The sequence below is a fragment of the Kogia breviceps genome, chromosome 8, assembly GCF_026419965.1.
Source record: "Kogia breviceps isolate mKogBre1 chromosome 8, mKogBre1 haplotype 1, whole genome shotgun sequence".
Classification (NCBI taxonomy): domain Eukaryota; kingdom Metazoa; phylum Chordata; class Mammalia; order Artiodactyla; family Physeteridae; genus Kogia; species Kogia breviceps.
This window is the reverse complement of record NC_081317.1, coordinates 71,501,290-71,525,441: the sequence shown is the minus strand read 5'-3', so window position 1 is coordinate 71,525,441 and position 24,152 is coordinate 71,501,290. Positions and strand designations below refer to the sequence as shown.

The 24,152-nt window shown below is 39.5% G+C and overlaps 1 protein-coding gene across 14 annotated transcripts in view; it reads left to right on the top strand.

Moving 5' to 3' along the window:
• The window catches only part of KANK1 (KN motif and ankyrin repeat domains 1), a 192,046-nt gene that overhangs the window by 60,845 nt on the left and 107,049 nt on the right, over positions 1 to 24,152 (top strand). For 11 of the 14 annotated variants that reach the window (XM_059073324.2, XM_067041613.1, XM_067041612.1 and 8 more), the window contains one exon: positions 5,411 to 5,535. The exons of the other annotated variants lie outside the window; for them this stretch is intronic. The gene's annotated coding sequence lies outside the window, so the exon portion shown is untranslated. The remainder of the gene's footprint in view (positions 1 to 5,410; positions 5,536 to 24,152) is intronic. 14 annotated transcript variants of the gene reach the window in all.

Sequence of the window (24,152 nt, the reverse complement as noted above, 5' to 3'; positions counted from 1 at the left end):
TGAATTTTCCAAAGTGACTCCACTCCATGAGGCCTTGTGGCTATCAGCCTCAGATGCCTCCGGAGACCCCTGTCTCTGTTAGTGAAGACCCTTTAAATAGCAGTGGTAATGAGCGAGGCTTGGTGTTCCTGGGGAAATGCCTGCATAACGCAAAAGCCTCATGAATCTCTGCTCTAAAAGCTTTCTTCATTCTGAATGACATTCTGACCCACTGATAGAAGCCAATGAAGTGAAACTGATTTTGTCAGAAAAATATGTAGGTTACTAGATCTTAACCCTTCTTCCTTCATTTGTTCGCTCAGTTGTTAATTTGAATTGGGAATGACTGTTAGTCCACAAACTCAGGAGTGCAAGAAATAGTGCATTTTCCTGAATCAAATTAGTTTTGACTGTAAGCTTCTGCTCCCCTGGGGTAGCAGGAAAGTAACCTTGGTCAGGCTTGGATCTCTTTCCTACACCACTCTCCCAGGGGGTCATGCCAAGGTTCCAGACTGACTACATGTCACGAGGGCAGGAAAGTGCCCTGGGTCATCTGTTCACACCGGTCCCTACTGCTTCTGGGCCATGTTTGAGGCTGGGGAGGATGCTTTGTCACAGCCAGGAGACCAAGCTCAGCATCTGGCCATTCTCTTGGGGCTCCGGCACACATCTGGGGGTGCTGCCAGGGAGCAGCTATGGCCTTCAGCTGCTCTGCATCTCTCACTCACTCTCCTCTAAGAATCTCCTCTTAGTATGAAGGGGGGTGGGGGTGGGAGGGTGTTTCTCTCTTCTCAAACCCTTTCCTCCTTAAGGAAGCCCCACCACAGCCTCCCTGAAGCAGGGAAGCCAGAGCCCTCTCACCACGTGAATGAGGAGAGTCCAGAGAGAAAACATCGAGGAAGCCTCCTAGCCAGTAACTTCTCCAAGTGCTGGCTGCAGCAGGCGGTGTGCAGGGCTCTGCCTCCTGTGCAGTCACCCAGCAGCGGTCGCCTGTGGGCAGAGCTCTGCTTTGAGGCATCCCCTGCTCTTCTCATGGCTGCTGATTTATGGGTGGCTGTACCTGCCCTGAGCTGGCAGGAGTTTGAGGCATTTGTTGTTTGGATGTTTCCAAAGCCAGCTATAAACCTGTTTACTCCAGAAGAGTAGCCTTCAAATTCTTAAGCATTTCTATAAATCGTATTGAATTTATAAAAGTATGGGGGAAAGATCTCCTTTTCCGTTTTCTGGCAGCGGATAATTTAGTTCTGCTAATATTCCTGCTGAGAAACTTACCTACCTGGCCCCCACACATGCACTTTTGCTCTCAGAATTCTCAGTGACTAGACTAATTGTGAGTGCATCCAGTTTCAATGATCAGCTACCTTCTTTTTGCCATTGTTTTAGATGCTGCCTTGGCCACAGCACAACTAATGTATTAAAAAATAAAAACATTTTAGAAGTATATATTTAGGATTAAATCAAGGGGAATGCTATAGGAGATGGCAAAGCTTGCACAAAGCATTAATAAAAAATATGTGGTCTTGGGCAGTCAGCATATTACGTAGGAACTGTGAATGCCTCTTCATCTAGAATTTCAGTACAAGCTGTGCATAAAATATTTATACAGCACAGTGCTGCTTCACCCCTGACAAAAGCATAGGTTCGGGTGTATGCTGTTACTACAGACATCACTACGTATAAGCAGCTGAAGAACCTTTAAGGGTATTTGGAATGTTAGAAAGTAAAGTGTCTGTCACGGGGTTCAGTTAATAGTGACTGATGAAGTGGCCTTGGTTCCTAAACAGAAGTGTGTATCTTGTTGCCAGAATAGCACTTAATAGTAAAGGCACATCATACAGGACGAAGAAGAGAGGTCACTAATGTGAAATTTAAAGGAATAGATGGTGTAGAAGCTAGTAACCTGGTTTACTGTTGGTGCAAGGGCTGGAGTAGTCTCCAGGATGACTTTTAAGAAAGAAATGTTACTAAAAACACAGCTGAGAATAATTCTGTTACCAAGCCTTTTTTAGGATCAATGCAGAGCTCATTTGTAAAATAAAAATCTAATTGTTACTTTACTAACTATGCATGCCTATTACATCTCATCTGTAAAAGAGGACTGATAACACCTGCCTAATGGGCTCATTGTAAGGATCAAAAGAATAAGGCACCTTAGTAAGTACTGAGTAAGAAACAGCATTTTTTGTTTGTTTTTTGAGTTTTTGCTTGCTTTAACAATAATTACTTCCATTCATGACTTTACCTATATTTTCTTTAATCCTCGAAGTAGACCAGTGAAGTAGTGGTATTTCCATTTTAGAGATAAAAATTGGAACTATTTGCAACACATGTCAAAGTTCCTATATAGTATCCTTATATAAGGATGCCTCTGTATCCTTGTGGTAGAGATCCTTTCTGGCTCTAATAGGCTGGAATTGGTTGGTTTTGTTCCTGATAGCCAAAGATTCCCAATTAGTATACCATCTTCTTTGCATTATTAGGGTACCAAGTTAATAATATCCTTCATAGATGAAGAGATGCTACAAATGAATAATATGAACACTGTAGCAGAAAAACAAAGGGCATATACAATAAGTGCAGACAAGTAAAAAAATGTTCAACCTCAGAGATTTGCTAATAAAAGTGAACTTTTGGAATCTATAAGATAGGATAATTTAAAAATTAATACTACCCAGTTTTAGAGGAAATATGGAGAAGTGTACCACTTATATACCACTCATATACCACTAGAGCACAAATTGGGTGAAACATTCTGTAGGACAAGCTGTCAACAATATCAAATGCATATTTTTTTCATACGTTTGACCCATGACTTTATCCCTAGCAAATACTTAATTGTGTGTTTGAGGATATCCATCTCAACTTTATCTACATAATCAAAAATTGGAAGTGCCTTAAATGCTTCAGGGGGGTTTATTAAAATTGATTATTGTACGTTCATTAAAAATATAGGCATAGAAGGCTAATAAGTGACACAACACTTCCATCAAAATAAAAATAAATGGGAAAAGTAGGTTACAAATAATGCCTAGAATTCACTTTTAGTAAAAATTACATATGTTTACACATTTGTTTATTATGTCTATGAATGTGTGATGCAAGCATACCAAAGTAGAAGGAAAAGTCAAAAATGCTAATGATTCTTATCATTTTTTTCTTTATTCATATTGGATTGTTGTAAACTTCTGGTAAAGAACAAGCACTACTTTGAAGGAAGAAAAAGCATTTAAAGTTACCTTTTGACAATTCGGATCTATTATGTAGGTTACCCAAAGGTAGTAATATGGTACCTGACCTGAATCTGGATTTTTGCTCTGTTGATTGGATACATTTCAGTGTCTGTTTTCTTTTTCTTTGTTAAATAAATAACTATCATTTACCTAGAGCAGGAAAATATAATTTAGATGTTCAGACTTGATAGCATATAGCTGTTGAATGGTTCCGCAAGGTCTCTTAGAGAACCAAAACCAGGTACACAAGGGTGGTGTCTGGAGAGAGAGGTTGGAAGGGTTTCGATTAAATTATTTTCAGTAGTCAAGCTCTGTGCATATGGAAAGGCAAGGAGCAAGGGAATAATGGAGTTTTTATCAGGCTGGTAAGTAAACTTCAGGGTAGAGAATGACCAGCATAAACCCTTTGGCTTGATAACCACAATTCTTAACAGGAATGTCTCTGCTTGTCTCCATTTGCCCTCCTGGCTTCTTTTCAATCCTCTGCAGTCCACATCCTGGACCAGCCCTATGGAAAATTGTCCTCAGGGGTCACCAGTGACCTCCTTACTAATTGTTATATCCAGTGACATCTTGTTAGTTCCTATCCACAGCGCTTGAAGTCTCTTATCTTTCTTTGGGTTGATATGCCTCTCCACCCCCCTCCGTAACCACTCTGTCTCCTTCATTGGTTCTTCTTCCTCCATCTCCCTGAACCTTCACTGTGTCTTCTACTAACTCCCCTTAGAACCTTTGTTTAGTCCTAGTGGTTCAACCGTCTTTTTTTTTTTTTTTGAGGTAAAAGTCTAGCAGCCAGTCTTTCCTTACTGTGAGTCATTCCTGCTGCTGCTTGGAGTTTGGTCATAAAATGGTTTTTGGAATTAGAATGTGTTGGCTTTGACACAAAATCTACAGACATTGGAGATACTTAGAAGTCATCTCTTGCTCTAGGAGAAGGCCCCTGGATTGTCTATGAGTGGCCTACTTACTGATGATCGAATAAGCTCCTTGTGTGAGTCTCTCCACACAAACAAAAATAGTGGAGCTAACAACGGAATCTTGGGTCAAGGCACAAAGGCTTATAAATTTCAAAGAGCATTTGTAGAGCTGATGCAAAAAATATCAGGTTTGTAAAAACTTTGATGTAGTCTGTGCCAAAATGACAAACTAACTTAAAATAATCAGAATAGTCGCTTTCCAGCTGGAGAGCTAAGCTCAGTAAACTAGAAACAATGGCCAGTACCACTGAGACACTGTGTGAGAGTTAAATTATCTGGAAGGTTGGATCTCTGGGTCTGTGAACTCGAGATAGGCCTTGACAGAGGGGATAAGAAAAGCTGTATCTTGCATGGGGAATGATAGTTGCAAAATCAGGGTGTAGGAGTATGTGTTCTTTGGAACATAATAAGACGTACCTGACTAAGACAGAAGGTGTTTGTTGGAAGCCGGAGGAAGATAAGATAAAGTAGAGCCAGATTATGGAAGAGCCTGAAAGTCAGCAAAGGCGTTTACATTTAATGGAAGAGAAATGTATTACCACTGTGGATATGGATGTAGGAGGATGCTAGATTTGGAGGTGAGAAGAACAAAGAACTTCAGAGTTTGAGGTGGGGGTACCAGAGAATTTGGTACTAGTGGAGACATAGGAGTGAAAAAAAAAAAAGAGAGCAGTAGGACGGACATTCAAGGGAAAGTGGCAGTGGACTGATGTTGGAATGGGCAATGTTGGAGAAGGCTGACGTGAAAACAATCCCCAAATTTTAATCCAGGGGAACTGCCACTCAAAAAGAAAATCCTCAGTGGAGCTAGTTTTCAGAGAAAGGCCATGTATTTCTTATGGGCTTGTCTGATTCTGAAATGACAAAGATACCAAATATAAAAATTGATGGTATTCATGAGCTGACTTATGTACATATTGATGGATACGTGGAGAGCAGTAATGGAAGTGAAGGTGGAAGGATGTGAGGAACCAGCCCTTTTCTTTGAACTGGTGGTGAGACACCCTAGAGCTAATAAGTAACTTTTACCAAAAGCAAAGGAGACTCAGGATTGCATGATATCCTAGGTTCTTTTTTATTCTGGCCTGTACCTTCCACCCCCAACTGGAGAATGACTTAACCATAATAAACTGCATAGCTGTCTCTAGTAATTGATTCCCCCTCTCCTGTTGGAAAGTATTGCCCCATCACATTTCCCTCAATGAGACTCTTTTTTTCTTTCAGAATGATTGTCACTGTACTGGATGGACTACTGAGCTATTGAATTACGTCTGTCTTTTGACCACACTAGGAAATTGTCTATGGAGTTGAGATATTTATTGCAGTAATTTCTGGCCTTACATACTTAGGTAAGGTATACTTTTTTCCATATAACTATCATGAAGTTTTCATGCTTTTCTTCCTTAACTTTGCTTTTTAAGAGGCATTAATCTGTTATTTTCTTCTATCTTTTATGCTCTAATAATCACTTCAGAGTGCTCTTTATCTTCAAATATATGAGTTCAGAAATGACTTTTATATAATGAAATATGAGCAAGCTGTTTGAAGAATAAAGGGGGAAATGTATTACTCTTCAGATTAAATCAATAAAAGTACCCCATTTCCTTAAACACAAGATGCATAGACTGGATTATACTAGAGAAACTTAATAAATTGAAGATACTTAAGTATTAATATATTGCTGGCTTTATTCAAGTAAAGAAAATTTAGAAAATACAGGGAATTTAAAAGAAAAAAATGTGTTACTTCACTTCCAGAGATAACCAGTGTTAAAATTTTACTGCATTATTTATAATATTTGTTTTTACAAATATTTGTAATGGTGTGTGTGTCGTATGTGTTAACTTGCTATATTTTTGCAAATGAGAACATTTATCACATGCTTGCTCCATGCCAGGCCCTGTACCAGCTCTGTACCAACCCCTTTACATACACTAATTTATTAATTCTCACAACTCTGTGAGGTTGGTGCTTTCTTATCCCCACCTGTACGCAAGAAAATTGAAGCTCAGAAAAATTAAATAACTTGCCCATGCTCACATAGATAGTAAACCCACTCAGAACTTGAACCAGTCAGAAGCCAAAGCCCATACCAACAGGCTTTTTTACATACTTCTTTTCCTTGACAATGTGCTTATACCTTTTTTCCTGAAGCATCATTTTACATGACTATATGGTGTTCACTTATGTGGGTATGCAATGGTTTCTCTACCCCATCTCCTTTTGTTGGACATTGATTTGTTTTTCGTGATTTAGTTTTAGAAACAACATTGTAATAACATCTTTTGTGCACATCCATGATTATCTCTCTAGGGCAGATTGCTGCGAGTGGCATTGCTGAGTCAGCCACAGTGTGGGAATGTATCCTTCAGTGTTTGATGCATTCTTCTAATTGCCTTCTCGAAAGGTTGTGCCAGTTTATATTCCCACTAGCAGAATATGGAAGTGCCTGATGACCCTAAGCCTTCAATGACATTGGTAGTTGGCAATTGAATAATTTTGTTTGCCTTCTTAAAAGAGTCCAGGTGTCCTTGGTCAGGTCCGTCTTCTTGCCTCTAATCCTCTAGAGCCATAGCCTCCTGGCTGGTTTCTCTCTCTCCACAGTAGACCTCCCTTTGTCACTAAAGGAACTGCAGGACAGTGGATAAGAGCATGGGCTCTAGAGGTAGATGCCTGGGTTCAAATCATGACAGTACGGCTCTGCGTTAGTTTCCCCATCAATAAAATGGAAATAATAATAAAGCCATTTCCTGTGGTGGTGCTAGGTGATAGTTGATGTAAAGGATTCTAGAACAAGTGCATGACTCCTGGTATGTGCTCAGTAATTGTTGGCTACTGCTGTTGTCTTCCAGAAGTCCATGCTCATATAATTAAAAAACCATAGCTTATATGCAGTTGACCCTTGAACCTCATGGGTTTGAACTGCACGGGTCCACTTATGCACAGATTTTATTCAGTAGTAAATACTACAGTACTACACGATCTGTGGCTGGTTGAATCTGGATGTGGAACCCTGGATACTGAGGAAACCAGACATGGATGGAGGGCCGACTATAGATTTTTGACTGTGTGGTGGGTTGGCACCCCTAACTCCTCCCGTGTTGTTGAAGGGTCAACTATACTTGTCTTAAATTAAATATGATTATTACCAAATTAATAATTCACAGTAGAAACTACAGGTGCTGACATTGTGTTATTATACGTTAACACTGTGAGCAGCCTGAAGGTCACGGATAACCATCCCTGTCTCTGTTGATGATGCAAGGTCAGGGTACTGAGGGGAATAACAGGAATAACTGAAGTGTTAAAGAGCTTTAGAAGCTCACAGAGCACTTTCACATGCATTATCTTGCTTGATCCTCACAACATAACTGTGAGGTAGGTGGAGCAGGTATCATTAACCTCTGTTTACAGAGGAGGAAACTGACTTGGAGGAATTAAGTGACTTGTTCACTTGAGGTCATGGAAATGGTCACTGGCAGAGCTGAATGTGTACTCTAGGCCTTCCGACTGTAAATCCTTACTCTTGATAACTTCGTGACATAACGATAGACTGAAGAGGTGCAGGTGTAGATACTGAGGTGTAGAAATGTACCAGAAAAGGAAGGATCAAAGAGGGATGCCGCCTGGGAGGAGGAAGCAGAGTTGGGGTAAGGAGCTTGGACATAATTGAAAAGAAGGCAGGGACTCATTGGGGAGGGAGTGGGATCAGAAAGAGAAGGGAAAACTGAAGAGGCCAGTACTGCAGGACCCATAGGGCTGGCTGAGGAGCTGGAGGGAGGGGGGCTCCTTCTTTGCTGCAAGCAGGGAGGAGGGAAGGAAGAGATGGAGGACAGAGACTCAGGTGCCTGGAGGTAGAAAGGAATATTTGAGAGGGCTGAAGACTTATGGCCTGAATATACCTCCTAAATAAAGAAGAAAGTATTCGTTGAGAATAAGAGTGGTGGGTTTGGGGCTTTTGATTTGAGTAAGAGGAACTGCTTAGAATAGCCAGGGTGTGAAGTGGGCCAGGGAATTAGAAAGGGCCACCAAAGACCTTTGCAGCACAAGAGACAGGACCCAGATAATGTTTAGGCACCAACTTGGCAAATTCTAGGACCCCAGCAGCCCTGCTCTAGGGGTGCTGAGAATGTACACTTGCCAGACAAGGATGTTTCTTTGTGAGCAAAGGGTAAGACAGGCACTGGCTCGACATTAGGAAGGGTAAATTCCTCAGTTGCCTATGGAATGAGAGGAAATCACACTCTACAATAATCCTCTTGTTTCCAAATACCATAGTGGCTATCAGGCTGTGCTCTAGTCCTGGGGTACCGTTTGCTCAGAAGTTAAGTACTGCAGTGATAATATGTGTACACAGTTGTCCTTGGTGTAGGGTGTTTTAATCAGTGGAGAAAGAAGCAGCACTAGTTCAGTTTTCGGTTCTGGAAACCTTTGTTAGGACTGTGCTTGTAGTCAGAAAGGCGAAGTAGGGAGATTAGATGGTTTCTTAATCTGTGAAATGAGGAGTTAGACTAGATAGATGCCTCCCAGTGTCCCTTTCTGGCATACCATTTTCTGATTCAACTTCAGTCTACACTGAGTCTTCTATCTATGACCTCCTTTACAAGACAGTTTAGCATTTCTATATTTTTATTTTATGATGTCCTAGATATTTTTTTGCTTGGATACTTTGCTTAGTATTAAAAGTAATGTATGGGCTTCCCTGGTGGCGCAGTGGTTGAGAATCTGCCTGCCGATGCAGGGGACGCGGGTTCGTGCCCCGGTCCGGGAAGATCCCACATGCCGCAGAGCGGCTGGGCCCGTGAGCCATGGCCGCTGAGCCTGCGCGTCCGGAGCCTGTGCTCCGCAACGGGAGAGGCCACAACAGTGAGAGGCCCGCGAACCACCAAAAAAAAAAAAAAAAAAAGTAATGTATGTTGACTGGTAGATAAATGAAAGATATATAGATAAAATAAAAGGACCTGTTGAAAATGCACAATCCTAGAGAGCCCAGAAATGAACCCACACACTTATGGTCAATTAATTTATTACAAAAGAGGCAAGAATATATAATGGAGAAAAGACATTCTCTTCAATAAGTGGTGCTGAGAAAACTGGACAGCCACATGTAAAAGGATGAAATTAGAGTATTCTCTAACACCATATAAAAAAAAGAAAAACTCAAAATGGCTTAAAGACCTAAATGTAAGATTGGATACTATACAACTCCTAGAGGAAAACATAGAACACTCTTTGACATAAGTCATGGCAGTATCTTTTTGGGTCCTTCTTCTAAAGTAAAGGAAATAAAAGCAGAAGTAAACAAATGGGACCTTACTTAAGCTTTTGCACAGCAAAGGAAACCATTGACGAAACAAAAAGACAACTTACTGAATAGGAGAAAATATTTGCAAATGCTATGACCTAAAAGGGGTTAATATCCAGCATATATAAACAGCTCATACAATTCAACATCAAGAAAACAACCTGATTAGAAAATGGGCAGAGGAACTGAATAGACATTTATCCAAAGAGGAGTGCAGTTGGCCATCAGGCACATGAAAAGATGCTCAACATTGCTAATCATCAGGGAAACGCAGATCAAAACCACAGTAAGCTGTCACCTCACACCTGTCAGAATGACTGTCATCAAAAAGAACACAAATAACAAATGTTGGCGAGGATGTGGAAAAAAGGGAAGCCTCTTACACTGTTGATGGAATGTAAGTTGATGCAGCCACGGTGGAAAACAGTATGGAAGTTTCTCAAAAAACTAAAAATAGAACTACCGTATGACCCAGCAATTCTACTCCTGGGTATAGATCTGAAAAAATAAAAACAAAAAAACCAAGTTCGAAAAGATACTTGCACCCCAATTTTCATAGCAGCATTATTTACAATTGCCAAGATATGGAAGCAACCTAAGTACATCAACAGATGAATGGGTAAAGATGTGATATGTATACATACAGTGGAATACTACTCAGTCATAAAAAAGAATGAAATTTTGCCATTTGCAGCAACATGGATGGATTTGGAGGGTATTATGCTAAGTGAAATAAGTCAGTCAGAGAAAGATAAATATTATATCACATATGTAGAATCTAAAAAAAATACAACAGCCTAGTGAATATAACAAAAAAGAAGCAGACTCACAGATAAAGAGAGCAAACTAGTTGTTACTGGTGGGGGGAGGAGGGGCAATATCGAGGTGGGGGAGTGGGAGGTACAAACTGTTGGGTGTAATGTAGGCTACAAGGATGTATTGTACAACATGGAAAATATAGCCAATATTTTGTAATAACTAAATAGAGCATAACCTTTAAAACTTGTATAAAAAATTAGAAAATAAAAATATTTTAAAATAGAAAGTGCACAGTCCTACCACTGTTACATCACTGCTGTTAATATTCTTCCAGAGGTTTTTCTATGTGTATATGCGTAAATAAGATTTTTTTTTTTTTTTTTTTTTTTGCGGTACGCGGCCACTGTTGTGGCCGCTCCCATTGTGGAGCACAGGCACAGGCTCTGGACGCGCCGGCTCAGTGGCCATGGCTCACGGGCCCAGCCGCTCCGCGGCTTGTGGGATCTTCCCAGACTGGGGCACGAGCCCATGTCCCCTGCATTGGCAGGCGGACTCTCAACCACTGTGCCACCAGGGAAGCCCAAGATTTTAAAATATAAATATGCATCCTACTTTCTCAGTTGGTATGTTGTAAACTTCTCTCCATCTCAGTATCATTGCTGCATAATTATTAAAGGTAGATAAAGAGTCTATTTTAGGAATGTATGTACTTAACAAATCTCCTTCTAGACACGTGTTGTCAGTGCCTATGAGGATAACTATAATTTTGAGGCTACTCTTAATTATTTTTACTGTAAAATCAGGAAAAAGGTCTCTGATCTATATTACCTGAAAGACAGCCAATTTACAATCCCACTGATATTATGCAAGGTTTTCTTTTCCCACACTCTTTTTAACATTAGCTCATAGAATTTAAAAAACTTTATCCAGTTTTATGCGCAGGTGAACATTTATCATATGTTTATAAGGCATTTGTATTTCTTTTGTGAATATTGTGTTCATGTTCTTTTTAAGAATTTTTATTTATTTTTATTTATTTTTGGCCGTGTTGGGTCTTCGTTGCTGCGCATGGGCTTTCTCTAGTTGTGGTGAGCGGGGGCTACTCTTCATTGCGGTGTGCGGGCTTCTCATTGCGGTGGCTTCTCTTGTTGCATAGCACAGGCTCTAGGCGTGCGGGCTTCAGTAGTTGTGGCTCGCGGGCTCAATAGTTGTGGCTCATGGGCTCTAGAGCACAGGCTCAGTAGTTGTGGCACATGGGCTTAGTTGCTCCACGGCATGTGGGATCTTCCCGGACCAGGGCTTGAACCCATGTCCCCTTCATTGGCAGGTGGATTCTTAACCACTGTGCCACCAGGGGAGTCCGTCGGTTCATGTTCTTTGCCGATTTCTCCAAAGGGATGTTTGCTTTTTTTGTTATTGATTTGTAAGAGTGTTTTTATTATAAACCCTTTTATCATAAAAAATATTATAGATCTTTATCTCCTTTGCCTTTGAATTTTTTTTTTTTTTTTTTTTTTTTGGCGGTATGTGGGCCTCTCACTGCGGTGGCCTCTCCTGTTGCGGAGCACAGGCTCCGGATGCACAGGCTCAGCGGCCATGGCTCACGGGCCTAGCCGCTCTGCAGCATGTGGGATCTTCCTGGACCGGGGCATGAACCCGTGTCCCCTGCATCGGCAGGCGGACTCTCAACCACTGTACCACCAGGGAAGTCCTTCAGCCTTTTTTATACTTAGTAAATATATTAGATCTTTACACACACACACACACACACACAACCCACACCTGCACACTCATATACTTGCATGCTTTTTCTGAACAATGTCTTAAAACCACTTTCTTATATACATCAGTGGGCTTTAAAAACACTTGAAGCCTTTGTTTTCTGGCTGGCAGCATCTTAGAGAAGTTACTCATTGATATTTTCCCAAGGCTTTAAACACCAAGCCCTACTTAGTTTGTGGGAATCACTGGATGTAATCTTCCAGAGAGCAGGGGCTTGGGCACATTCAGGAATGTAATCTAATCTGATAATAATTTCCATCTCACTACAGAGGAAGAAATGGCGACTTATAAGGGAGGCCAGTAGAGTGGGAAAGGAGAAAATTATTCCAAGTTCATGAAGGTGAACATTTAGCTAAATGTTTCACTGGGTTATATAACAAGTAGTTTGATTTCCAGGGAGAAAGGATGGCAGATGCTGTGCTGTCAGGTTGCGACATTTTTCACAACTTTATCTCTCTTCATTCTCTTCTGCCCCCACCCCTTATTTTGGTCCATGAGAACAGAAGATAAATTTGGGGTGGAGAAGGGTAGAGAGCAGAGTGACTCGCCAGGCTGTGCCCTTCACACTGGCATTCGAAAGCATGCAGTTGGCTGCCCCAGGTTCTGATCTATGGCACTGTAAGTGATGGGGGCTCTGGACTTAGGCAGAATTGCACTTGTCAGGGTTTTTCACAGTGCCCACCTTATTACACTAGAGAGGCAAGTTTCATTGCTTAAGGGGACAATTTACGGCAATGGGTTCATCTCCTTGTTTTAGCTCTTTATGTTTTTCTGCCTCTTAATAAAATGTGAAGTCACAAAGCAATTAAATAGTGGTGTAGTTTTCTGGCAGCAGGTGGAGAACGGCTAACCAGGGGAAAAGGCTAACGTGATTGACAGAGGCTGACTGTAGATTTACATTGGGAATAACTCGTTCTTCAAAACTTTATTCATTTTCTTGTGGGAATTATGGGGTAAATCATACACCAGGAGGATGGATGGATTAAAAATGTAGGAGTTATGATTTCTTTTTGACTTTGTAAGTCTCTAAATCCTCCACCTTAACATTGAGTTCTCACTTCAGGAACTCTTGATGAAATGATGGGAACCAGTCCTGCCAGGGATTAAAGAGAAGCAGAAATGCTTTAAAATCTTAAATTGTTAATAAGCTTGAGATTGTTTATATTTTGTAAAATATCTTAAGATCCAACGCACTGAAGTAGAGAATTAATCAAATCTACAAGTGTAGATATTTTTGAATATTCAGATTTATTGAATGAGGTTTTAACTGTTAGTTTCTGTAATTTTAGAAATAGCATTAGTAATGTTTAATAATGACACTTAAAATGAGGAAAAATTTGAAAAAATTGAACGTAAAAATCTGGGGAGTTAAGATTCCCTGTCACTCTTACTCCAGCCTCCTCTAACATATAAAAGAAATTCTTTTGATTTAGCCATGTTGTATTGATGATGATCTGTTTATTCCAATTAAGAGAATTGACAAAGAGATATAAAACGTTCTTCTTATCACTCTTTCTTGTTACAGAAACAGTTTGATTTTAAGAAGTTTTGAAAAGCTCCCTTTTTTTTTTTTTTTTTTTTTTTGCGGTACGCGGGCCTCTCACTGTTGTGGCCTCTCCCATTGCGGAGCACAGGCTCTGGACGCGCAGGCTCAGCGGCCATGGCTCACGGGCCCAGCCGCTCCGCGGCATGTGGGATCTTCCCGGACCGGGGCACGAACCCGTGTCCCCTGCATCAGCAGGCGGATTCTCAACCACTGTGCCACCAGGGAAGCCCAAAAAGCTCCCTTTTGATTTGAAGTTCTCTTGTTTCCTAATAATCACAATGAAATGGCTAAAGCAAATAGCTTAAAGTAAAATGCAATTGTTGGTGCCTGTTGAGAAGGATTAACTAAGAGTTAATTTATGTGACCCAGAAAACAAGTAACTAAAAGGACAGTGCTTTTTCTGGTGTGAATTTCTATTGCTGTGAAAGCACTCTGAAGGGGACTTCCCACCACAAAAAGAAGAACCATCAAAGAATCAACTGTAAAGTGATTCTACTGCTGTTTAGTGTGTCTTTTCCAAATATAATAGATTACTAGTGAGAAGATTTGTGCTGAGAGAATAGGAGAAATGCTAATTTCTAGAACTTGGTAAAATGGTAACAAGCAGCTTTTATACCAAATCAGTAAGTCTTTTGCAAGTTCCTCCCCAGGGTCCTGTTTATGAGCCATGGTTCAGTTTCCTCACCTGTAAAGGAGGGTGGGAATTCCTTAGATGTTCATTGCTGTAGATTAAGTTTGGAGAGAAAGCAGACTAAAGGCAACCAGGGCCATCTGTCCTCTCAGCCCTTATTATCCTAAAGCTGATATAGGGTGTGTTTCAGGCAATGGATCATTGTGCTGCCTCGGGGACAGTGCTTACTTACAGTCCCTGGTTTTTAGTAGGTTTTCTTTTCCTCTGGTGACAGTCTTTTATCTAGAGTGTTCCACAGAGAGGCATCTGGATGCAGAAGATGCCCATCCACACTGGTATCAGTCTCACTATTCTGGGGTAAAGTAACTCAGTGGCAGTTGGTGTTTTGGTCTTACCTACATATTATTATTTTGTAAATAAGTAAATTTATTTATTTATTTATGGTTGTGTTGGGTCTTCATTGCTGCACACGAGCTTTCTCTAGTTGTGGCGAGTGGGGGCTACTCTTTGTTGTGGTGTGCGGGCTTCTCATTGTGGTGGCTTCTCTTGTTGTGGAGCACAGGCTCTAGGCGCGCGGGCTTCAGTAGTTGCAGCATGCGGGCTCAGTAGTTGTGGCTCGAGGGCTCTAGAGCGCAGGCTCAGTAGTTATGGCGCACAGGCTGAGTTGCTCCGCGGCATGTGGGATCTTCCCGGACCAGGGCTCGAACCTGTGTCCCCTGCGTTGGCAGGAGGATTCTTAACTACTGTGCCACCAGGGAAGCCCCTTACCTACATATTGTTTTTAAAGTTGTATTTATCGTTAATGAGAGAAAACTCAAATAACAAAAAAATGAACGATTTAAAAATGAACAATTCAGTGGCATTTATTACATTCACAGTGTTGTTCAGCAGCCACCTCTAGTTCCAAAACACTTTCATTACCTCAAAAGATAACCCTATACCCGTTAAGCAGTAACTCCGTGTTCCCTCCTACCACTGCCCCTGGCAACCACTTACATGCTTTCTGTCTCTATTAATTTATTGATTCTGGATATAGCATGTAAATGGAACCATATAATAGTGACCTTTTGTGTCTGGCTTTCTTCACTTAGCATGTTTTTGAGGTTCATCCATGTTGTAGCAGGTCAGCCATTTTATGGCTGAATAATGTATTCTATTGTACAGATATACCGCAATTTATTTATCCATTAATCCGTTGATGGACATTTGATTTCTTTCCACCTTTTTGATCATTGTGAATAACACTGCTGTGAACATGAATGCATAAATATTGGAGTCCGTGTTTTCAATTTTTTGGGAGTATATACCTTGAGGTAGAATTGCTGGGTCCTATGGTAATTCTATTTAACTTTTTTGAGAAACTGCCAAACTGTTTTCCATAGCAGTGGAACCATTATATTCCCACCAGCAATGCTTAGAGGTTCCAGTTTCTCTACGTCCTTGCCAACACTTATTTTTCCTTTTATTTTTCAGATTGTTCATTCTAGGTGTATAGAAACACAACTACTTATACATTATTTTACTTTTAAAAAAATTTAAAGTTAAACACATAATCTCTTCTGGTTATTTTAAAAATTAGTTAAGAACTCCACTGTTTCTCCAGATATTTCCTACAGTGGCTCCTCTTAAGTTTGATATATATCCTTCTATATATTTTCTATACATATATGTACAAATATACTTTCTTCCTTTGGATAGACTCATATACTTTGTCTATAGATTATGAATACTTTCTTTGTCAGTACATCTAGATTGACCTTATTCCTCTTAAATGCTGCAGACTACCCTTTGGTACAAATGTACTGTTCAGTTAAAAATTTTTCTTTTAATGAGCATTTAGTGTGTTTTCAGTTTCTTCTGTCACAAACATGGCAACAATTAACAACCTTGTACCTTTGTCAATATATACTTCTGAGTATGTCTCTGAGGTCAATTCCTGTAAGATTGCTTAGGCAAAAAATGTGCGCATATTATCTTTTGATGGACAGTGAGAGATCTTGTTTTTGTTTTTAATAGCCTATCTACTGTGGGCATAGATGCTACCCACTGTTATCTAAGAACATCACAATGAGTAATTAAATGCTTGGAAAAAAAGGAGAAAAGAAGGGTGTGGCTAACCCTTTTTATTTCCATATAATGTAGTAACATATGTAGTAATCAAAATAGAATGTAAGTAATAAAATCCTTTTGGGTATGTTTGTGAGCTATGTAAACAAGATATTTAAAAATGCATCTTTAGTCTAATTTAGTATTGTCAGGTGTGGAAGCAACTAGTAGCACGGAGGCGCCTCTTGGGCTTTTCTCTCTCTTACCTTTTGTGTGCCCCACCCCACTCCTAACATATCTTTCATTATCCCCCCCACCTATTGCTGGCAGCCATTTTTAGATAGCTTTGGATTTATGCCAAAAGATCTTTTTTCTTGTTGACAGATTCTGTGAATACCCAGTGTTTTTTTGTTTAGCACCATCCAAGAAAGACCAGTTTGGGAATTTGCTAACGTGTTCTAAAGTTAAAGACGTTGTTTTGTTCAGGACTAACTGAAAAGCTTAGCTAAACTCCAGAAGGAGGACCATATTCATCTGGGGGCGGGGGAGGTCACTGTGATATTCTTTGTGTCTGAGTCTCATCTCATACCTTTCTATGCTTGTCCATGGTTAGCTCAATAAAGCAGAAGAAGATGCTTTCATAAAATGCTCAAAGTAAAGAAAGCCAAACAGAAGTGAGGAATAAGGATACCACAGTTGCTTTCCTCATCCACTGTGTTTTTACACTTTTTATTTTGAAATAATTTTTGACTTGGAGAAAAGTTGCAAAAGATAGTACAGAGTTTATATATACCATCCAACCAGATTCCCCTAATGTTAACATCTTACATAACCATAGTGTTCTTACCAGTATCGGGAAATTTAAATTGATACGATACTTTTAGCTCAACTACAGACCTTATTAACATTACATCCAGTTTTCTACTAATGTCCTTCTGTTCCAGGATCCACATTGCATTTAGTTGTTCTGTCTCTTTAGATTCATATAATTTGTGACAGTACCTCAGTTTTTCCTTGTCTTTCATGATCTTCCTACTTTTGAGCAGTACTGGTCAGTTATTTTGTTCAATAATTCTGAGGTTTTCTGATGTTTACTTTGAGGTTATGTATGGATTTTGGGGAAGAACACCACAAAAGTGAGTGTGGTTTTTTGGTGAGTGTGTACGTGATGTCAGTTTCTCTTATTACTGGTGATGCTAACCTCAATAATTTGATTCAGGTAGTATCTATTGTCACTATAAAGTGAATGTCATTCCCTTTGTAATTAATAAATATCTTGTGGGGAGATACTTTGAGACTATGCAGGTATCCTGTTTCTCTGCAAGCTTTTTTGCCCACTGATTTTAGCATCCATTGGTAGATCTTGCCTACAGTAATTATTACTGTACTGTTTGTGTAATAGTGATTTTATCTCCTTTGTTACTTGTACGCTTATTTATTTATTGGAATTCTTTAAGGAAGAGCTGTCCATATGTATGTGTGTGTGTGTGTATATGTATCTCAGTATGGATTCATGGATAGTTATTTTATTCTGTGGGTTATAATCCAATACTATAATTATTTTGTTGCTCAAATTCTTCCAGCTTTGGCCATTGGGGGTTCCTTCAGATTGGCCCTGACGTTCTTTTGACATGTTTCTAGACTTTTTCAAGCACTTCCTTACTTTGCGGCATCTCCAGATGTTCTAGGCTCATCTTGTATTTTCCTAGCTCTGGAATCAGTCAATCACTTCTTCAAGGAGCCTGGGTCCTTTTATTGGAGAATGGTGTTTAGAAAGCAATGTCTGTTAGGTGTGCACATTGCAACTGGGGTGTCATTGCATCTATCTTCCATCTAGTAATCAGAACAACTTTCGGTCTTCTGTTAGTTATAGAAGATAAATACTACCTGAAGTATTCCTATTTAGAGTGTTTTACAATTCAATATTTAGGTACAGGTTGATCATCCGATAATAAAATAATTTCATTTTTTGCTTAATTATATGGCACAAAACTTCTGACAAATTATTTATGTCCTAATAACTTTACTTATGAAGTCTTACAGTCAGAGGACATTGATAAAATATTTTTATTAGTTATAAAAGCATTGAGGACCTCTTTTCCTTGGAGATCCAATGTAATTTTTTTTGACTACTGCTTTTAATTCTTACAAAATAGTTCTTGCCTAGATGAGATTCCAGTGTTTACTCCCTTTTTCCTCTGTAATTTTTTATATTTCTGTTATTGTATCTCAGCTCTTTTGGTTAGCAGTTTCTGTGAAAACAAAGCATGAATTCAAGGCAGTTTCCTGTGTGGTGCTTGGCATTGTAATGTTACAAATTGTATCATTTACAGTGATAATGATCTTCCTAAGTATTTTGCTCTGTTTTAAAACTCATTCTTGGGTCTTACCATGTATTTCTTAGTGGAGAAAGTGTCTCTTGTTACTTGTTCAAGAAGAAGCAGGTTTATATCAGAATTTTAAATGATGACTTTTTTCAGGGACATTTTCCTCTTGGCTTCGGCATTTTGTAAGAAATTTTCATATTCTGGTACACTTTAATTTGGGGGTGGGGTTAGGTACAATACTGTACAATCCCTAGCTTGTAAATAAAGCCTGGTGTTGTAATGTTTTGAAAATATGCCTGGCTAGCTCTCACATTTAAATGTATAAATTATCTTTGCTGCAGTAAGTGAGCTTGAAGTAACTTTGATAACTAATCATTGTATGATCACTCAGCCAAAAGAATTTACTAAGAATAGCTTGTGTGTCTTGCATCCGATTTAAAGGTTAGTAGTGTAAGACTTGTTTCTGGTGCCTGTAACTCTAGTTATGTGGTGAGACACCACATTAACATTTAGTATCTTTTTTTTTTTTTTTTTTTTACTGTTAATAATTCCAACATCAGTCATCATCATCTTTACCTTTCCCTTGTCTAGAACAGAGAAATATTTTACTTATTATATTAGTATTAATGTGTGTTCTGTTTTTAATTAAAAAGAATAAACGCACTTGTTTAAATTTTTCTCTTTAAAATTTCCAAAATTGTTTTAAACTTCCTATGCTTGATTTTTGTTTTACATTAAGTCGTGGTTGAGGTGTGGTGGGTGGAGTGCCAATAGCCCTTGATTTCAGCAAGAAGCCCTCTCATACTATAGAATCTTGACTTCGGGGTACCAGTTCATAGATGCAGTAGTGTTTAAGGTAAAAGTTAGAGGTAATATATTCAAAGCAGCAAACATTGTTCTGATTATTCGGGTTTTTTATTCCATCTCTTTCCTGGAGACATGGTAAATAATGACGATGATGCTAATAAAAATCATTTATTAAATGGGCACTATGTGCCAGACATTGTGTTGGGCAGTTTGTAAATACTATCTCATTTAATCCTAATAGAAACCTCCTAATTTTTTAGAAATGGAACCTAGTTCTTAGAAGGTTAAATGACTTATCCAAGATTGCACAGCTAATAAACCAGAGAACTGTCTGAATTTTGTCTGAGTGCCCTGCTCATTCCATATAATATATACTGTGTCTGTCTTCGTGTCAGTAAAGATGAGAATGCCTTTAGGATTGCCTTTCCTTCAAAGTATTTTTAAATTTTAAGATACTTCACAGTATTTTTTAAATGATTTTTTTAATGTTAGGGTTTTTTTCTTTTGGCTTAGCTGTCGTCAGGCCTTTGGTTTCTAGTTATAAAATACTAGATATGAGGAAAGGTATATTGCTCCCAGATTGTACAATCATGCTTTTTCTTGAACCTGAATATAACTTTTCTCTTAGACTTTTTCTTTCCTGTGAGTAGACTACAGCTTCAGCCTGGAAGACTATTGGATTTAACAGCAGAGAAAGTGAAGCACTAAACACAACAGTGTGTAGACTATAAATATGAGTCAGTTGTGACTACCTTGACCTTTGGTATGAATGCCCCTGGCTTCACCCTGCACCCAGCAATGTTGTACAGAGTTTAGATTCAGGAAGCCTGGCAAAATGATGCAACTGGGAACTTAACCTTGGTTAAATAAAAAAACCCTGACTTCAGCCCCATGTACATTTATTCTTCCTAAATTGCTAAGATGTGATCTTCTGATGAGGCTGGGCACATGATGAGATCTTCTTTTGGAAGAAGGTAGTCTTGAGAAGAGGAGGATGGGTTTTTATCTGGCATACAATTACAAAACCTGCCTTATAGTTTCTGGACAAATAGGGTCGTAGGTGTTGGGCTTAATAAAAAGGTTTTGCTGTGATGGATGATTTGGGATGTAAAGGAGGTATCCAGCTTATATAGTCTGAAAGTTCTCTTCTTAGGCTAAGAAAAGAAATGGAGGATATCATAAACAGCAATCACAAATAAATGCTAAAAGACTTTTTCTTTTGGCTTTGTGTATAAAAATCATGTGACTTTCACATGAGTGATGCTTATACTAGGAGATGGAAATTGGTAGAGCATTTTGTGTTTACTTATAAGTGCATCTGAGGTGGATAACAGAACGACCCACTTACAGCTAATCTTTCAGAGAAAGTTAATGTTATTGTACTAACAAACTATTGAAGACACTGCCATTTGGTAAGAAGAAGTTAGTCCTGGTCTGTTTCTTATTGGTGATGGGAAGTATCTTATTACTGCCGTGTATCTTAAGTGACACCTAAGGAAGTGACTAGAAAATGAAATAGCAGGAAAAAGATTGTTAGAATAGAATATGTGCCATTTGTAGACTCTTAAGAATTGGGGGAGACCTGGCATAAGCAGAACACACTGAAGTCCAATTTCCTAAAGTCAAATACGTGATGATGTGGAACATGTCTTGTCATTAGAATTTCCTTGTTTTATGGCATTTGGACTTGTGACCCAGTGCCGTGAGAAATTCAGGTGTACATGGACGGAGAGTGAGTCCTGCCCTCCTTGCTGCATGCAGGCCCTGGGAGGGGAAGGCCCCAGATTAAGGGCAGTGATAGAATGACAGAAACCCTCCCCCACACTCTTTGGTTCTCATCCTTCTTTCTTTGGTTTGTTTGCTCTCCGTGGCTTGGCCTAACACTGCTTCTCACTGAATCCCTTGCTCTTAACACACCCAGGGGTACAGAGGTCAGCTTTGAGTTAGTTAGCTTTTTGTATGACTTGGTTTGATGGTTTCAGATAGGATATGTTTCAAAGCAGGTATGGAATAGCAAGTAAAGCTTCTCTAATTCTGTTGAGAATCTGGACTTGAAGCAATGTTAAGTAAAGCACTTAAGAGGATTCCCAGCCATTGGTCACTGGGGATGCTTTTGATGATTTCTAAGGTGGTAAGGCTACTCTGGCTACATATTAAATGCAGAAGAATTTAAGATGAGTGTCATGTGATATAATATGAATGTAAGCTAAAAAAAATGAGAATTAATGTCAAGTTTATTTAACTTCAAATTGCCTGGTAAATGTGCATTCAGAAAATTTTAAAAATTGGGCCACAGTTCATATTGTTTGTATATTTTTTCCACACAGCATTATTTTATATGAATGTTTTCATAAATGGACAGAAGTCATATAATGGTCATTTTATTAGGAACATAATATCTTATTGTGTTACGTGCCATGGTTCTTGCTAAGCTGTCCCCCTGATGTCAAATATTTAGTCTCTTTCTAGTTTTTCTCTGTTGTAAATACTAAGCACTGAAAAGGGCCGTTCTTGCTATGGTCATTGTTGAGCATATGCTGTATATGCTCATATACATGACATCAGATGCTGTGGTGGATGATACAAAGATGAATGAAGCACAGAGTGCTGTAGGAGACTGGAGGAATGAGGGATGCTTTCAGTCACTGGAGGAATGAGGGATGCTTTCAGTCTAGTGTGATCAAGGAAGGCTCCATGGAAGAGTGGCATTTGATTCGGGGTCTTGAAGAATGAGTAGCAGTGAGAATGGCAAATATGGGAAAATTGAACTCCATGCAGTGAAATAAGCAGTTTCAGAGTATTGTGGCTGGAGTATATCAGGTCCATCTGCTGAAGAGTCTAAAATACATTTCACCACAAAATATCATGCTATAAGGATGTGTCTTAAATATGTTTTAGAAAGAGTATGTACTATAAGTGTATGGTAAAAATATTGTCAAAGGGATGCTAGATATAGAAAGTATGTGACTAGAGGTTTAACTCCTCCTATTTGTCGATCACTTTTTGATCTTCCCTATTAGTGATTCTATAGGCCAGTCTTATGAGGGAGATAATATCTGATTTCCAAGTGGTGAAAGGGAGGCATTTAAGTATGCCAGTTTGCATAAATACAAGAGGTTATCTTTTTTTTTTTTTTTTTTTTTTTTTTTTTGGTGGTACGCGGGCCTCTCACTGTTGTGGCCTCTCTCGTTGCTGAGCACAGGCTTTGGACACGCAGGCTCAGTGGCCATGGTTCACAGGCCCAGCCGCTCCGCGGCATGTGGGATCTTCCCGGACTGGGGCACGAACCTGTGTCCCCTGCATCGGCAGGTGGATTCTCAACCACTGCGCCACCAGGGAAGCCCAAGAGGTTATCAATATTGTATGTACAAGCAAACTCTAGCTCATTCGTGCATGGATCAAGGATTTTTAGGTAGTTATTATGTGCTAGATGGGTCAGTGCTTGGAGTAAAGACATAAAAGATTCCATCTCCCAAAGAAACTAATGGATTAATTGAAGAACCAAAATAAACAATGACAACAATAAAAACAAAACCTCGACAGTATGTTAAGCCCTTTGAAGTTATGCATAGTTGTGCGTGTTTGTTAAGCCCTATGAAGGCACAGGAAAGGGGCATTTATCACTGGTGGGGGTGGGGCAGGAATCAGGGAAGGCTTCCTGGAGGAGGAAATGTCTACACTGGGTTTTAAAGAGTGGGAGGAAAACAAGTGAAGCCCTCCTATGGTAGGCAAGGTGATCAGCCTGGGCAAAGGCACAAAGAAGTGAAAGAACATAAACACTAGGAAATATATATATGTGTGTGTGTGTGTGTATTTATATTTATATAATAAATACATATTACACACACACACACACACACACCTACACCCCTTCTCTGCAGCCAGAGAGGTGGGGAGACCAAAAAATGAATGGCTGTGAATGACATGCTGTAAGAATAGTCTGAGTTTAAAAAAAAAAAAGGCACAATCAAATTTACCCAGGAAGTGAATGGGTTGGTCCAGGCTCACGACGTTGAGCAGAGCTACAGGACTAAGAAGGGGATAGAGAAGGAGACCTCCATGGTGGCCCACTCTTCCTTAGTGCTTTGGAATATAATGAAATGAATAGCAACTCAAGGAAGCCAGTGTACTCAGAATGCTGTGCAAATGTGGTTCTGTAAGTTGATGAATACTTGGTGAGAATTATTTTACTATGGGTTAGGCAGTGACCAGGATGGAAAAGAGAATGGTAGCAGGATGAATTTGTCTCCATACTCCCTGTGGCATGTGGGGGGGAGCACCAGGTCTGTGCTTATGTTCTGGCCCTGTGTCCTGATTCCCTTCCCCCTAGAGTGGTGGAAGTTAGGCAATATTGGCCACACAGTGTGTTGTGGGTCTGGGTTTCATTTCACTGTGCAGCCCATTTTACCAAATTAGGATGATTTGATAAAGGACCATAGGGGGAGAAAAACCACAGAGCTGTCCCCTACTTATAGCATTGAATCTTATATAAATTATATATAATTTATATATAATAAATAAAAATTTTAAAAATTTAAAGTAAAATATGTAATATAAGTCACTGCACTCATATGACCCCTGCAGTTGGAAAAGAGGACCAGAATTAATGAGCTCTTACATATATCTGTGGAGTATTCATCCATTCCACAGATGTATACTGAGCCCCTACTGTGTGCCAGGCCCTGTTCTCACTACTGTGTACACAGCAGAGAACAAAAACAAAGTCCCTATTCTCTTGGAGTGTATATTCTAGTGGATTTGGA